Below are 17,135 nucleotides of genomic sequence, written 5' to 3' on the forward strand. Positions count from 1 at the left end.
TTGCCCTGATCGTACTCAGCATGCAGAGGTCTGTGTATTCCTAATCCCTGCTTTTGGGTGCTACATTGACCTTACCATAGACCATGGGCCAGAAATCCAAACGCCCACAGATGCCCAACAGGACATGGAAGTGTGGGACGTGGGCCAGGCCTGGGCTGGGGGGAGGTGTAGGCCCAGCCAAAGGGACAACCTCTGTCTAGCTTTGGCCGGCCAGGGCCAGGCCAGGATGTGGCTCACCGCTGTCAGGTCTTCTGGTCTTTCCAGGGAAACTGGAAATTTGGTGTTTTCAGTGGGAGGCCTCCTAGAAAATGCTCAAGTGCTGAAGTTTTGATCAAACCTATCCTAAGAGTCACTAGGTGGAGACCTATGCACGGGCCCTGGACCAGCAGAGAGCTGAAAAGAAGAAGTCCCTGGGACAAGTCCTATCTGCAGCTGTAATGCGCTGGGGAAAGTTGTACTTCTTCTCCATTGTTCTCTAAGGAGGGTGGGTTCCTGCAACCGAAGGATCTGGTTTACAGACTTCAGCTGTATCCCCCTCGCCGTGCGGCCTTCAACGGCCTTGGCTCTGCTTGAAGAGGGTGTTCGCAAGTTTATGTGGGCACGCAAACTGAAAGGATGGGCAACTCCGCTCAAGTGCCAAGTGCATCAGAAAGGAGCAAAATGAGGGGAGAAGACAGAGGTGGGGGGAGGAGAGGCTGGAGGGGCCGACAGAGAACAAGGAGGCCAAACGCGGTGTTAATTCATCAGGAACTGTGGGGCGTTCATCGTGGACTCCTTCCTTGGTCTGTATATAAAATCTTTACTCGGTACATCTGTGCTAGTGGAGTTTGTCTCTGCCGGGAGGAGTTTAAAGGAGGAGGAAAGGGGCGCCTGGGTGGCGCAGTCGGTTAAGCGTCTGACTTCAGCCAGGTCACGATCTCGCGGTCCGTGAGTTCAAGCCCCGCGTCAGGCTCTGGGCTGATGGCTCAGAGCCTGGAGCCTGTTTCAGATTCTGTGTCTCCCTCTCTCTCTGCCCCTCCCCCGTTCATGCTCTGTCTCTCTCTGTCCCAAAAATAAATAAACGTTGAAAAAAAAAAATTTAAAGGAGGAGGAAAGGAGTGGACACGAGTCTCTGTGGCCAAAATTAGGTGTTTTTTTTTTTTTCCATTTATTTATCTATTTTGACAGAGAGCAAGCACGTGCATGTGAGTGGGGAAGGGAAGAGAATCCCAAGCAGGCTCCACCATAGGGTGTCAGCACGGAGCCCGACATGGGGCTCGATCCCATGAACCGTGAGATCATGGCCTGAGCCAAAATCAAGAGTGGGCCAAATCAACTGACTGAGCCACCCAGGCATCCCCCCCGCCCCACCTCCCAAATTCGCTTTAAATATCAATCAAAAGTTGGTGGCAAGGACCAGGGGATTCTACTCGTAGCAATATGTGCATATATACACAAGAGAATGAAAAACAGACATTCCAGTAAAAACTCGCACCCAAATGTTCATAGCAGCGGTATTCACAGAATGCAAAGGTGGAAACAACCCAAATGCCCATGAACGAAAGGATGGATAAAACAGGCACGGCACACTCCTGCAACGGAGGGTCATTTAGGCATAAATACGAATGGCGCTCAGGTCAGGCTGCAACACGGACGCGCCTTGACAACATTCCGCCGAGCGGAAGAAGCCAGTCGCAGGAGACCATGTATTACCTGACTCCGTTCATCTAAAATAACCAGGACAGGCAACCCCATAGAAACAAAGTAAATCGTGGTTGCTCAGGACTGAGCTGGGGGGTGGGGAGGGAGTGACAGGGCTGATAGCTAAAGAAGGTGATGACGGTGTTCTAACATTGATTGGTAATGTTTGCACAACTCTGAACATGCTAACATCCGTTGGGTTGTACACCTTAAGCGGGAGGATTCTATTGGTATGTGAATTACATCTTTAAAAAGTTATTTAAAAATAAAAAAGTTGGGGTGCCCAGGTGGCTCAGTAGGTTAAACGTCCAACTCTAGATTTCGGCTCAAGTCATGATCTCACGGGTCGTGAGTTCGAGCCCTGCATCAGGCTCTGTGCCGACCGTGCGGATTCTTTCTCTCCCTCTCTGCCTCTCCCCTGCTTAGGCTCTCTTCCTTTCTCTCTCTCAAATAAGCTTACACAAAATAAAATTAAAAAACTAAAAATTAAAAAGTTGGTGCCACACTAGTGGAAGATTCACAATCCACCAGGTGCCATGACTCACCCACCAAAAACTACAGCCAGAGACGTGCTTGGGCAGAAGGGGAATATGGACTATGGGGCCGGACTGGGTGGGCTTGGAGTAGAAGCCCCCTTAAAGTAAGCCCATCAACACAACAAACCCAACCTGAGAAAAGAACACCAGCCTGCTTGCGACGCCCAAGTCAGAAAGGAACCGAGGACCATTCGCAACTACGTGGGTGGAACTGGAGGGTATCATGCTAAGTGAAATTAGAGAAAGACACATATCTCATGACTTCACTCATACAAGGACTTAAGACACAGAACAGATGAACACAAGGCAAGGGCAACAAAAATAATATCAAAACAGGGAGGGGGACAAAACAGAAGAGACTCCTAAATATGGAGAACAAACTGAGGGTTACTGGAGGGGGTGTGGGAGGGGGGATGGGCTCAATGGGTAAGGGGCACTAAGGAATCTACTCCTGAAATCATTGTTGCACTATATGCTAACTAATTTGGGTGTAAATTAAAAAAAATAATAACGTTAAAACAAAAAAGAAAGGAACCGAGGAACAAAGAAGTCATCAACTTCCCTTCCTGCCGGGGACAATCCCCTGAGCCTTCCATCAATACTACAGTGGCTGTGCCCCCTGAGAACAAGTTTATTTCATAAACTCAAGCCGGCACCCAAGACAAAGCGTGCACATTAGAATTAAGGCCCTTTTAATACTAGAGATTAAGGGGATCAACCAAAGGAAAAGGAGGAGGGACCCGAGCGCTCCGTCTTCTCGCCTTGCAGAGTGGCTTGAAACCTGGGGACGACGGCATCAGAGCAGCCGTGGGGGCCGTCTCAGCAGGGACCGGCGACGGGAGGGGCACAAGAGTTGGCATCTTCCGGTTTGTTTCCAAGCACTGACGCTTTCTGAGGGCCCAGAATGCATGTGAAATGGACTGACAAGGGCAGGGACACGAGCTCTCCCTGGGCTGGCTCTATCTGCAACGGGCTTCCTTGAACACTGGGCCTTCTTGGAAGGCAAAGGAAGCCCAGGGCCTTGATGACACATGGCGACATGACTGTGGTCCCCAAGCTGCTGGTGGCAGCCGCCTCTCTCTCCCAGCACGGGCTTCCTCTTGAGCCTCCTCCTGGCGAAGCCTCTTCCTTCTCCCCACCTTGGGCTAGATCTGGTGCTTCCAGATCCTTCTTTGTCGTGGCCTCCTTCCAACTCAGCATCGTCATTTTTCATCAGCAGGACAGGCATGATACTGACCCCAGATGGCGTCTTCACGGCTGCTTAATGAGCAGATTCCCGTCAAGCACATTTTTGCTTCCCCTCTTACTGGACGTGAGCATGTGCAGTGGGGGACACGGTCCTCCCCGGTGTGTAGATGCCCACAAGCCCAGGCTTTCTAGCTGAGCCAGCAAGATAAAGTCCCACAGCCGGTAAGATAAAACTAACAAACGTTTGTTTGTGTTACACACACACACACACACACACACACACACGGCATCCTTTGTGGGAATACCCAAGCAAAACCATAGACAACTTTAAAATGAACTGTGGCTTCTCCCCAGCCACCCTCTGGGAGAGCCGAGCCTCCTGGGGGGGGTTGCTTACACAGCAGCCCCCAGGCTCAACGTCAGTTCATTCTCTGCAAACCTGCCTTAGCCGGCCACGCAGGCCCCACCTGCCTCACCCCAAGATGCCGCAGACCCTCAAGCGCAGCTTGCAGAGGGGCTCCCGGTGCAGCCGGGGCCTCCGCACACCCCTCTCCCTCCACGTGCGCGCCTCGCTGTCCGGCCACCATCAAGGTGATCGCCAAGTACTAAAGCCGTGCGCTTCCCTTCCCACAAAAATAATCACCGGGAGCCCCTTTGATTTGCAGGGAAATCGGGATTTCTTGCTGCACTTCCTGTCAGGCCGGCCCTTTGAACAGGCTCCCTCCATAATTTAGAGTTGGAATCTCGTTTTAAATGGCAGTTAAAAATTGTATGTGGCAGTTCACAATGAAATTTAGCTTGACAGCTTGGACATAAAACTAAAAATAAATGACTCCACATCCAAATAATAAGTAATAACAATGTTAGCCTGCATAAGAATAGCAGGGCTGGATTCAAATACAATATTAATTTTAGGAATATGAGTGACTGGGGAGAGACAGAGGCAAAGAAACAAATCCTTCATATAGCAACGGTCTCCTCTTATCCCCCAGGCAACTGGCTTCCCTCGCACCTCTGCGGCACAGCAATTATGTGGTGTAATGGAGCCGGCGCAAATAAGCAGAAAGATTTTATTAAACCAAATGAGCAAATCATCTGCGTATTATTGCGATTTGATTGACACTGACAAGTGTCGAGCAGACGCGGATGCGAATATGATAAAGAAGCTTGCAGAAAAGCTGTTGATAATGTTACTCTTGATAAAGTTCCCCGGCCACCCTCTCTAGGTAAATAGAAGGGCGAGGGAGAGGACGCATATTAATTCACCTAGTTGGCAGCCCACTGGAGGGGTGGGAAGGCGGGGTGGGGGTGGGGGGGGAGTTGCCAAGGGTTCAGCGTATGGCATTTTATATGAATACCAAAATTGCATTCATGATTCGCGCAGACTTTACGATAATATATTAATATTAAAACTAAAGGTCATTCCACATAACGCTTAAGCTGCCTGAGCTTCAACCTTTATGCCAATAACAGACTCTGGAAAGTAAGTGAGAAATATTTGAATACTCAAAAAAAAAAAAAATTTTTTTTTTTCCTTTGGGAGGCTTGCTGGCTAACGCCAGCTCAGGTGGCCCCTCACCCACCTGCCTTCTCCGGGGACAATTACAGGGCTACCTGGAGGATGAGACAGCTGGTGCTGCCAGGGCGGAGAGAGGACTAATTACCACAAGCCTCGGGCCCTCCACACTGCTGCGTTGCACTAATGATTCCCTTATGAACTGGAGCGTGCTGCCACCGACGCTGCTCCACGGAGTCAGCACAAAACTTCACGCGGCTGCTCGGGGCGCTCGGAGCAAACGGGCCAGCACGAGGCGGGCTCTGTCGAGGACGATTTAAGGGGAGACCCGCCTGGAGGCAGGGGGCCGGCCGTGATGACCTCTGGAGCTCCCTCCAGGGGGCGCTTTGCTCTGATTCTGTCGGTAGGGCTGGCTGGCGCAAGAGAGTGTCGTGGCCGGCCCCGGCCGGCTTGGCGGGTGGGTGGGCTCTGAAGTTTTGCTAGAAGAGAAGCTTAGAGGAGAAAACCAGGGATTGGGAGACCTGCTGAACTGAGGGGACGTCCAAGTTGAACGGGCGTCCAGAGAAGGGGATTCTCAGGGCTGGAAGGCTGATCTGGCCCTGGGTCTCCGTCTGGTGGGCAGACTGACAAGGGTGGTCTCCTAACTCAAGGTGGACAGAGGGCCTGACGTGCTGGAGGCAGCCGGGTCAGGCTGGTCGGCTTCCTAACTCCTCCTGTGGCCTCCCTGGCTGTTTGAAATTGACCGCCCCCCCCCCCCCAAGGAAGATTTCCCCCACGGAAATTGGCAAATGCTTTAGATCAGGGCTCCCCTTCCACCAGCCAGTTTTAAAACACTTCACTGACTGGCGCAGGGCAACATATGGGAGAGATTCCACTTCCCACGAGCCCCTGGGCTGTGATCACTGCTTATCTAGCAAATATCTGGTCTTCACGGATCCCCATTTGGTGCAAAGCAAGAGGAAGAAAAAAAAAAAGGCTAAATTAAATCCAACCTAATACGATAATTCCAGCAACTTCTCTAGATACTTTTCTACCTTTCCTGGGAAAAGAAATCAGACTCCCGCCTGCCCGGCCAGCTCCATTGTGAGGCAGCCCTGGAGTGAACGGGACGGGCTGTGCTAGGATGTGTGTCTTGAAGGGTCTGCCTCTCCCGGAAGGTGTCCCTCGACCACTGGCTACACTCACCTTGCTGACATTTTGGTGTTGGAATTAGCGATCTGGGCCCCCTGGGCCTGGCCAGCCTCATCTTTGGCAGGTAGATGCCCCTCCCACCCACAACATCCTGGCCTAGGCAGGCCAGTCATCTTCTGCCATGGAGTGTCCTTGCCCTCCTGGACGGGGGAAGCTCCTGGCTGAGTCTACTCCATGACAGAATGGAATGGAAGGCTGCTGTGGAAAGCGGTGTTCCTCTGCCTGACCACATACCCCCCCACTTCACTTCACTGTGGCCTCATGCAGGTCCCTCCAGGGGCAGGCAGGTGGGTCTTCCGGGGAACTGGGGCAGAAATCGCTCTTCCTTTGGCCTCCCCCTCGTCCTTTTTGCCACATTCTTTCCCTCTCAAGGCTAAAGTCTGGAGCAGGAAAATAGAGACGCATAGACCGCCTCCTTCTTTCTCTCCCTCCTCGCACTTCCAAAATCTGCCAAGGCCAATTCCTCTGCCTTAGTGTTTTTCAAATGGGGAGTCATAACCCATTGGCGGGGGATGACATAAAGTCAGTGGGTCATGACCAGCATTAATTAAAAAAAAAAAAGACAATTTTAAATTAAAAAGATGTTTTGATGTTTATTTTTGAGTGAGAACACAAGCGACGGAGGGGTAGAGAGAGACAGAGACAGAGACAGGATCTGAAGCAGGCTCCAGGCTCCAAGCTGTCAGCACAGAGCCCGACGCAGGGCTCCAACTCAAGAACCTGAGCCGAAGTCAGACGCTTAACCAACTGAGTCACCCAGGCATCCCAGGAAAAGACAGTTTTAAAAGTGAGAAAATACCACATATAATAAGGCTAAGAATGGTTCTGTGAAATGTATTTTGCTTATGTGTGTGTGTGTGTGCGCGTGTGTGTGTGTGTGTGTGTTTTCTGGTTAAAAATGTAAAATGGGGCGGCACCTGGGTGGCTCAGCTGGTTAAGCGTCCGACTTTGGCCCAGGTCATGATCTCACGTTCATGGGTTTGAGCTCCGTGTCAGGCTCTGTGCTGACAGCTCGGAGCCTGGAGCCTGCTTTGGACTCTGTCTCCCTCTCTCTCCCCCCCCAACTTGTGTGCGCACGCTCTCTCTCAAATAAATAAACATTAAAAAAATTGATATTTTAACTGTTCGGTAATGTTAAATACCATTCTAATCTTAAAAACAGGTGAGGGACCAGATTTGGCCCAAGGTTTGCAGACCATGCTATATACAAATTTTAACTTGAAATAATAAAAACATCATTTAAAATAGTCACAACAGGGGCACCTGGGTGACTCAGTCTGTTAAGCATCTGACTTCGGCTCAGGTCATGATCTCAGGGGTTCGTGAGTTCAAGCCCCATGTCGGGCTCTGTGCTCACAGCTCAGAGCCTGGAGCCTGCTTCGGATTCTGTGTCTCCCTCTCTCTCTCTGCCCCTCCTCAGCTCGTGCTCTGTTCTCGCTCAGTCGCTCAAAAAATAAAATAAAATGTTAAAAAAAAATAAAATCTTTTAAAAAAAGTAAAATGAATTTCTTACTGGCATCACAGAAACCATGTTTGAAAGTCGCAATTCTGCCTCATCTCTCATCCCAGAGCAACAGGCTGAGGGCCACAGGGATATCACCCCCACACTGGAGGCCCCCGACACTGCTGGTTCCAGGCCTCGCTCTTGCTATGCTCACCAAGGAGGCAAAATAACCCAGAAAATCTCTCCAAGACAAGCCTGGCTTGCCACACAAAACCAACTGTGAATATCGAACATTGGGCGTGACTCCTGTTTCTTGCATCTTTTCCGTAAACAATTGTGACCTCTCCTTACGTCCTGAGTAGGACTGATGCCTCCCTCCAACTCCTTCTCCAGAGCATCCCATTCACAAAGGCCGAAGAAAAAAGGTGATTCGTATTTTTAAAGATACTTCTTCTGTTACACATTATTGTCTAAGAGACTGTTTTGCCCGCCCTGCTTCGGGGCCCTCCACTCAGCCAGCTGCCCGTGGACAGCGGTAGGCCCTGAACCTCACACTTTCTCGAGAGTTACTCAGAACTAGGGGCATCTGGGTGCCTCAGTTGGTTAAGCATCTGACTCTTGGCTGCAGCTCAGGTCATGACCTCACGGTTTGTGAGATCGAGCCCCTCATCAGCCCCTCTCTCTCTGCTCACACTGTCTCAGAATGAATACATACATACATACATACATAGACAGATAAATAGACTTAATAATAATAATAAGATCCACCAGGACCAGGTTGGCATGGTCTGTACTTTAGACTGCAAACTTTAGGAGGGCAGAGAACACATCTGTTTTATGCACAGCGTTCCTCAATCCTAGCAGAGTATCCGGGGCATGGGGTGGGTAGGCCCTTACTAAAATTGTGTAAAGTATGGACTTATGTGGGAGAAAGTCCAAACTTCCCATGTTTCTTTGAAATAGCTTCGTAACGGAGTGCCTGGGTGGCTCAGTTGGTTGAGCATCCAACTTCGGCTCAGGTCATGATCTCACGGTTTGGGAGTTTGAGCCCCACGTGGGGCTTGGCGCTGAGAGCTTCGAGTTTGCTTTGGATTCTCTGTCTCCTCTCTCTACCACTCTCCCACTCATGCGTGCTCTTTCTCTCTCAAAAATAAATAAACATTAAAAAAAATCTTTGTAATGGGTTACAGGGAATACCGTTAAATGGGATACTCCAAACAGGTCACATCACTGTATTAAAATAAAAAAGTAAGTAAAAAACACCTTCTCTGTATTCTTTTTGCAGATTTGCTAGCAGGCAGAAATCTAAGATGAATTAAGTGATTTCTGCTTTGTCTATTAATCATTGAACAAAACATTTTTGATTGCTATTGTTCTCAAAGAGTCTATATTAAGAGCCCATCATTTAAAATAAATTCATGGTTTACGGGGGGATACGCCAGAGTGTTGCATGCTGTTTGTGTCTTTACACACACACCCTTACTGCTAATAAAAGTGAGATACACACCCATCAGTGTATTTTATGCCCTTCTGTTCCAGAATACACTCAACGATAATATCATTCCCTATTTAATTTTGAATACTGGTCAGAGGGAAAAATAAACAAGGCTATATATTTTTTGGAATAATAGGTCTTTAAATTCTCAGAAATTTTGAGGGATAAAATCAGTCAGATATATCTTAAATGTTAACATAAGAACACAGGGAAATGGCAGTTAACGGAATTGGAAACCACATTGTAGGCTATTCAATGTCTATAAGATATATGTATACTAATCCTTGCTTTCTTTATAGCCCTCTGTAACCAAAACTATTTTGAATGAAGCAAGTTTTCTCAAGATACCATTTTCAACCCCATTTTTCCATTGCCTGCGCTCAGAGCAAACTTTGTAATCGGGCACTCAAGACCTCTAGAAGGTAAGCCTACACTACTTTTCCGGTTTCGTTTATTCATTCATCCAGTCATTCCATCAGTAAATATCTATTGGATACCAGAATATGTGCTAAGACCTTGGAAAGGCATACAGGGCCTCTCCCCTCCTAGAATTTATATTCCAGAAGAGGAAAGCAAGAAGTAAACCGGCAAATGATTACAGATGGTGATAATGGGCTGTGAAGGAAGCACAGGTGAGGTGATGAAAAGCACCCGCTGGGGAGGGTGACTTTGGGTCCAGGTGTCAGGCAAGGGCCCTGAGGAGGCGTGGAGAGCCAGCCACGGGAAGTGCCAGGCCAAAGGGAAACACCCGGGCCACTGACAGAGTAGGGGAGGGTTGAGGGGAGCCCTAATGGAAGTCCGGGTGCCCAACGTCAGGGGTCAGCCCACATAAGGCCTTGAGGATCATGGGGAGAAACCTGTTTCACGCTAAGAGCAATCTGAGTGCAAAGATCCTCTACCACATGATGGCTTCATTCATAAGTACCAAAAAAATCAGGAAAAACTCAAATGTTCCTCAACTGCTAATGGATAAAGAAATGGTGGCACATCCATCTAGGGCTCCACTACTCAGCAACAAAAAGGAACAAGCAGCTGGTACCAGGTGGATGCACTGCAGATACATTACCCTGCAAGAAAAGAGCCAGACTTTGTATCAGGTACCCATTGCTGGGTAACAAATTATCCCCAAGCCGAGCAGGGGCAGGGAAGTACAGTCTTCCATGTGTCCGAAAGGAACACTGGAAATATCTAATAAGCAGAACCGCGAGTTACAGAAGTGACGATGTTGTCTTCTAGAGAGAGGAGAACTTTCTATCCTTCCTCACAAGTGATCCTCATCCGCGGAGCTTTGTCAAGTGGTAGAGACAGAACCGTATGATTCGCAGGGCTCGTTAGTCACATTCCTGGAAGCCCAACGTACGATTTTATCCAATCGGCTGGGAAAAGAGAATGTCCTAGGACCTGACCTAGCCACGATATGCCTGGGCCACCACATGACTCATATGACCTGTGGCAGCGGACACACTGCCCCAGAGCCCAGGGCTGCCTCCCTGTGGACACCAGAGTGACCCCAGACCCTCCAAGCTTTGAAGCCTCAGTTTTCCCCCCTGTAGAAGTTGTGGCTGGGACCTAATCTCTAAGGCCGCTTCCACCTCTAGGTTCTTAGCCATCGTTCTTTGATTTAATGACACGCTACTTGTTTGCAGCGAGGGCTGGGGGCTCCCTCAACTCTTTGAGCACACCCGTGCGTATTCCCCAGGGCCATTGGGACACCACCTTCAGGATTTCTGCCACATCTCCTGGCCACCTGCTCTACTGTTGACTTCATCTTTTCCTTCAAATGAACTCACTTTTTATAAACTCAAACTTAAGTATGTTTATTTTAAAAGCAAACTTTATGTCGTGATGGTGGACAGAAAAAAAAAAAAAAAAAAGAGGTCCAAACTTTCCCACCAATGGAAAAATAAAATCAGTGAGACTAGTCAATTAGAAGCCAACGACGAAATAAATACAGTGAAAGCCGTGTTTCCAGTTTCTGGTTCAATAGCATTAGGGCTGGAGACTTGGGTCTAGGTCTGTTTTTATTTTTTTAAGAGGCAGGATTGAAGAGAGGTGTTGCAGCACCGAGCCGAGCCATTCTCCTTGCTTTATCTGAAGGCTTAAAAGAGGATTGAAAAAGGCAACAGCTTTGTCCATTGCCAAGGGCGTTATTTAATGCTGTATCTGCACATGACGGCACCTGATGCCATTCCCATCTCGCACCGACGCGCCTTCCCCACTTTGGGAAACGTTGAATTTGACGTGCGTTCTATTTGTTTCAGCTTTGGTTCCCTTTCTTCCCCTAAGTTCCCAGGGACCAGGTGGCTTCCGGTTTCTCCGTCTCTGCACCCCTGCCAGACATGCCTTGTTGCCCCCTCCAGACGGCTTGGTGGCTCTGGCACGGGTCATGCCTCGAGGAGGGGTAAGAGTGAGCAAGGGGGAGACAGGAGGGCAGCGGCCATCACGGTTACCGTCATCACATCAATGAGCTTTGTGTGAAGTTGAGGGGAAAGGAACACACCACAGGGAAGAGTTGGGCTAAGTATGGTCTTGAGACGATTTTGAGAGATTCAGAGCCTCCAGCAGTCAAAATTTTGGAGAGGATTTTTGTTTGTTTGTTCGTTTTTAAATTTAAAGACATGGGAGGGGTGCCTGGGTGGCTCAGTCAGCTAGGTGTCTGACTTTGGCTCAGGTCATGATCTCACAGTTTGTGAGTTCGAGCCCCGCGTCGGGTTCTGTGCTCCTGGAGCCTGCTTCAGATTCTGTCTCTCTCTGCCCCTCCCCCACTCATTCATTCTCTCTCGCTCTCAAAAATAAACACACATTAAAAAAATAAAGACATGGGATTTAGGATCTCCAGTTTTTTTTTTTTTCCTTAAAGAATTAGAGCTACAGTAAAGAAAGAGGTACCTTAGAAGGCTGGAAGGTCCACACAAAAACTTGTACAGGGGTCTTTGTAACAGCAGCATTCACAACAGCCAAAAAGTGGAAACACAAATGACCACCAAATGATAACTGGCTAAATTAAGAAGTGGCACGTCCGTATTCTAGAACATTAGCCGTACAAGGGGATAAAGCACTGATGCATGCTACAGCAGACCTGGGAAACACTACGCACAGTGAAAGAAGCCACACACAAAAGGCCACATCTTAGGACTCATTCATAGAGAGCTCCAGAACAGGCAAATTCATGGAGACAGAAAGCAGGTCAATGGCAGTCAGGGGATGGGAGGAGGATAGGACCGGGGAGGGGATGGCTAACAGGCTTGGGGTTTTCTTCCTGGGTGATGAAAATGTTCTAGAATTGATGGGGTAGGTGGGTGATAATCCAGTAAACCCCTCTCTCTCTCTCTCTCTCTCTCTCTCTCTCTCTCACACACACACACACACACACACACACACACACACACAGCTTGGAGGAGGGCAGTTTTGTGAACCAGTGGAGAGAGCGACAGGTGATGCCTGCTGAGGAAGTTTGCTTAGAGCAGTGGCTGCTCATGAGAATCACCTGGGGAGCTTCGGGAACCTCTGATGCCAGCCCCACCCAGACTGCCCAGGTCAGAAGAGCTGGGGGGTGTGACAGGTCTTCATAGTTTAAAAGTCTCCTCAGGTGATTCTGAGAGGCAGCTGAGGCTGAGTACAGCAGTTCAGAAAATTCAGAAACAAAGAGGTAGACTTGGCCTAGATGTATGCCTTTGCTCATCACCACAGTGGCCCCCCTTTCCCCAGATAACTTTCTGTCCTGCAAAACACCCCTCTCTTCTGCATTTTGTGACCTTTAAGAATAAGTCAGCTGTTGGGCGCCTGGGTGGCTCAGTGGGTTAAGTGTTTGACTTTTGATTTCGACCCGGGTCATGATCTCATGGTTGGTGGGATTGAGCCCCACGTTGGGCTCTGTGCTGATGGTGCAGAGTCTGCTTGGGATTCTCTCTCTCCCTCTCTGCCCCTCCCCTGCTCAGGCTCGCTCTATCTCTCCAAATAAAGAAATAAACTGAAAAACTAAGCCAGCTTCATGAGAACTACGTGCTCAACATCGTTAGTTATGAGGAAAACACACATTGAAAACCACAGGAAAACACAGATCAAAACTAGAAAGTCAGTGTTGGCGAGGATGTGGAGAAATTGGAACCCTTGCACCTACACAGTTGGTAGAAATGTAAAATGCTGCACCCAGTGTGGAAAACAGCATGGCAACTCCTCCAAAAATTAAACATAGACTACTATATGACCCACAGTCCCACCCCTAAGTACATGTCCAACAGAATTAAAAACAGGTACTCAAGCAAGAACATACAGACGTGTTCATAGCAGCACCATTCACGAGAGTCAAGAGGCAGAAATGACCCAGTTGCCTATCAACGATGAATAAACAAAAATGTAGCATATCCACACGATGAAATATTATTCAGCCTTAAAAAGGAATGCAGTTCTGACTCCTGCTACAACATGGATGAACCTTGAGGATACTATGCTCAGTGAAACAAGCCAGACACGGAAGGACAAATATTGTATGATTCCACATTACAGGAGACGCTGAGAAGAAGCGATTTCACGGAGACAAAGTAGAATAATAGGTTACCGAGGGCTGGGGGAAGGAGCGAACGAGGAGTTATTTTTAAATGAGTACAGAGTTTCTATTTGGGAAGATGAAAAAGTTCTTCAGATGGATAGTGGTGACGGCTGCCCAACACTATGAATATATACTGAATTCCACTGAATTGTATACTCGGTGGTTGAAACGATCAATTTGGTGTTGCGCATAGTTTACCACAACTGAAAAAATTAAGAACGAAGAAAAAGCAAAAAAAGCTACAATGGCAGGGCATGGGGAGATCTTTCCATACCTCACAGGAAACAGACCGATTAGAAGCAGTGGAGGGGAAGACCCCCACGCTGCCCTAGGATCCAATCTCACGATGATGGGCCACTCGCTCCCTCTCTCTCCGCACCTCAGTTTCCCCACGAACAAAAGGCGGATAGCATGGCCCATCCGTCTGGGGTGTGATGTAGATTGAATGAAATCCATAAAGCACCACGCACAGTAGCCGGTATACAGTAAGCACTCAATGAGAGCTGGGAACACCATCATCACCCACACTCACAGCGTGTGCCTACTCTGATCTCCATTCAAAAGGTAAGGGTGCATTTTGGGATCATGAAAATGTTCTGGAATTAGCGGTGATGGTTGCACAACATTGTGAATAGACCCCCACTAAATTGGACACTGTAAAATATAAATATTTATAATAATATGTATTTATAATTTTTATTTTACTTATATATTTTATTTATATAAATAAAATATATTTTATTTTATATAAAAATATATTTTATTTATATAAATAAAATATATTTATATAAAAATATATTTTTATATAAATAAAATATATTTTATTTATATAAAAATATATTTTATTTACATATATTTTATTTTATTTACATATATAAATATATATATATATATTTTTTAAAGGCAGGCGTATAGTCATGTGGTTGTCTTTATGCGGACGCACAATTGCGTGGAGCTGCACACATTGGCTAAGCGGCAAAGTCATGACCACCAAAGCGCAGAAAGGTCTGAGAGCCATTTTGTAAGGGTCTCCTCGCCCCATGGTATGAGTGACCAACTGGGGCTGCGCCCCCTGGGAACTTCGGTCACCTCTGTTCTCTCGGGGGTAATGAGAGGCCACAGCACGGACCCACCGCCTCGGAGCACCTGTGACAACCTGCTCAGAAGTGGGGCAGGACCTCCAAGTCTACCACAGAAGATGTCATGCCTCTTTAGCCACCCGGGGCGGGGGGAGGGGGGTGCCAGTACCTGCTACAGCTGGCAGGGAGCGTGGTCCTGTGAGATGGGAGCCTCCCCCCAAAGAGGCGGTGAGGAGACCTGAGCACTTGCTACCCCCTGAGATGGCGACACCCACTCCTCAGCAGGCACCGTGCAGGGCAGGTGACCCCTTCTAAGGGCAAATCCAGAGACCTGGGACCAGCCATCTCCTGCCAGGAGCCACCTGCGCCAAAGTCTTGGGGCCAACCTGATTTGGCCCTTGAGGGGCACACGGGGCAGGAAAGAAGTCTGCACCTACCAGAGGCAAAACCAAGGCAAACCCCCTGGCTTCCCCCTGGGGAACGGGGCTGGGGCTGAAACAGACTCCGGTTCACAAACATCCCAGAGTCCACAGTCTCCCCACCCCCTTCCAGGCTCACACTTACCGCCTGCAGCTTTCACGTCGTCTCCTTCTTGGAAACTCTCTCTGCCTGGGTCTCGGGACAGGCCTGCAGGGCCAGAGGGAGGGAGGAAGATGGACGGCCACTCACCAGCAAACCGCCAGGAGAGGGCCTGCAAAGCACCAACAAATGCTCACGGTGACACCTGCTTCCACGTTAACAATCATAGGCAGCACCTGCCTGGGGGGGGGGGTCGGTGCTCTCTGGGCTCGGTGCCCGCCCTCGGCAGCAGCGGCCCCATGCGGCACCAGTAAGGAGTCCCCCCCCCCCCACCACCCAGGACTCAGCAGCCCACGCCTGGGACCCAGCTGGGGGGAGGATGCGGAATCAAGCACTTGGCGGTGTGGTGGGAAGAGAGGAGCTGGGAGCCAAGGGCTGATTCTAAGATTTCTTGAAAGAAACTTGGAGCCTCTGGAATTCTGGGAATGGGCTTGAACAATTTCCTTCCGGGGCCGCGAGACAATCTTGCCCACGATGATCATGTGACAAGGTGGAAACCTGGCAGCGGCCGCCCTGAGCCCATCGACAGTGGATGGAAAACGCGCAAACTGTAGCGGCAAAGTGCAGAGAGAGTGTGGGCTCTCAGGAAAGAACAAGACAGAGAACCGCCAATATTCCAGGCTGGAGGATGGCTCCTGAGGCCCACAGATAGGAATCCGGGGGGAAACTGTCCAAAATAATGAAGAGTTCAGCGCTAACGATTATTTAGGGGAAACACAGAATATACTTTGAGTATCTCCAGGCATTTGAACTTAAAAGGCGAGCCGTGATACATCACCTGACCCTAATAGATGACTTATCAGGTTTCCTTTCCTTCTCGAAACAAGGAGAAAGGGCAGGCATTGGCTACATCTGAGGGGGCTGAGGCTTATGGTATGCAGGTGATTTGTTGGGGGCCAGGCAGCCAGAGTGGTAGCACTGGGCCTCTGATTCCAGCCCCTGTGAACTTTCCACACACGTTTACGAGACTTTTCGTGGGCTGGATGGGGGCGGGGGGGAGAAACGTCAGAAAAAATTATAGGGAGTGTTTCCATGTGGGACTTGCCTTCAGCTTGCTGTGTAACCCAGACCCGCTGACTTTTCTCTGAGCCTGGGTCTGAAAGACCCTCTTTTGCTCTGGGAATCCAGCAATGATTTGTGAATAGTTTTTCTAATTTCAGAAGCAATGGAGCCTCTCCTTCCCACCTGCGTATTGGAAAGAAAGACTCACCCTTTTCCTAAGCTAAGTGGCACTTTTTTCCTTCCAAATGTAACTTCGATTTTGTTCCAAAATCAGCTTCCTACTTCTCTTACTCAGGACCCCCCAAATTAGGAGTTTCCTAATTCCAATATATTAGCGAATTCTGTTTATATGAATCACGGTGTGCTTTTTGGCTTTGAGACTAAAAGGTTTAAATATCTGTGTTTTTTTGTTTTTTTGTTTTTTTTTTCAGAAAAATGACGGATATCAGCCCTTAGAAAAATCAGCTCACTTCGAGACCTCCGTGGCATTATTGCCTCCTTTAATATTGCTGACAGTCTCTTGCAAATGTATCACAAGTTGGCATTTATTAGTGCGAGGCACAAGTAAGGGGCATGTTATTTGATTTGAATAACAGCTCGGAGCTACAGTTTGAGTCCAGAAATATATTAGTCAGAAACAATCTCATTTAATAACACAGAAACTAATAAAAGAAAAGTATTCCAACTGATTCAGAATTGAATTTATGAATATTGCTTTAGCAGGATTAATGATCAAAACCTCAACCTGTTTGTCACGTTATAACTGACTTTTCCATTTAAATGCAAAACCAGAAGTCAATGAGTCCAAAGGATTGTATATTGCTTTGAAGAAAACCAGTTCATTTTACATGTAAGCTTCCAAATTGGCAATAAACT

At 48.4% G+C, this 17,135-nt stretch overlaps 1 protein-coding gene across 3 annotated transcripts in view; it reads right to left on the reverse strand.

The window, feature by feature from the left end:
• The window catches only part of AKTIP (AKT interacting protein), a 42,302-nt gene extending 26,916 nt beyond the window's left edge, over window positions 1–15,386 (reverse strand). Inside the window, exon 1 of one of the 3 annotated variants that reach the window (XM_045047112.1) lies at window positions 15,243–15,386. The gene's annotated coding sequence lies outside the window, so the exon portion shown is untranslated. The remainder of the gene's footprint in view (window positions 1–15,242) is intronic. The other 2 variants (XM_023245703.2, XM_045047111.1) reach the window with 2 other exon arrangements.
• Window positions 15,387–17,135: the final 1,749 nt, after the last annotated feature.

The sequence above is a fragment of the Felis catus genome, chromosome E2 (genome assembly GCF_018350175.1).
Source record: "Felis catus isolate Fca126 chromosome E2, F.catus_Fca126_mat1.0, whole genome shotgun sequence".
NCBI lineage: Eukaryota > Metazoa > Chordata > Mammalia > Carnivora > Felidae > Felis > Felis catus.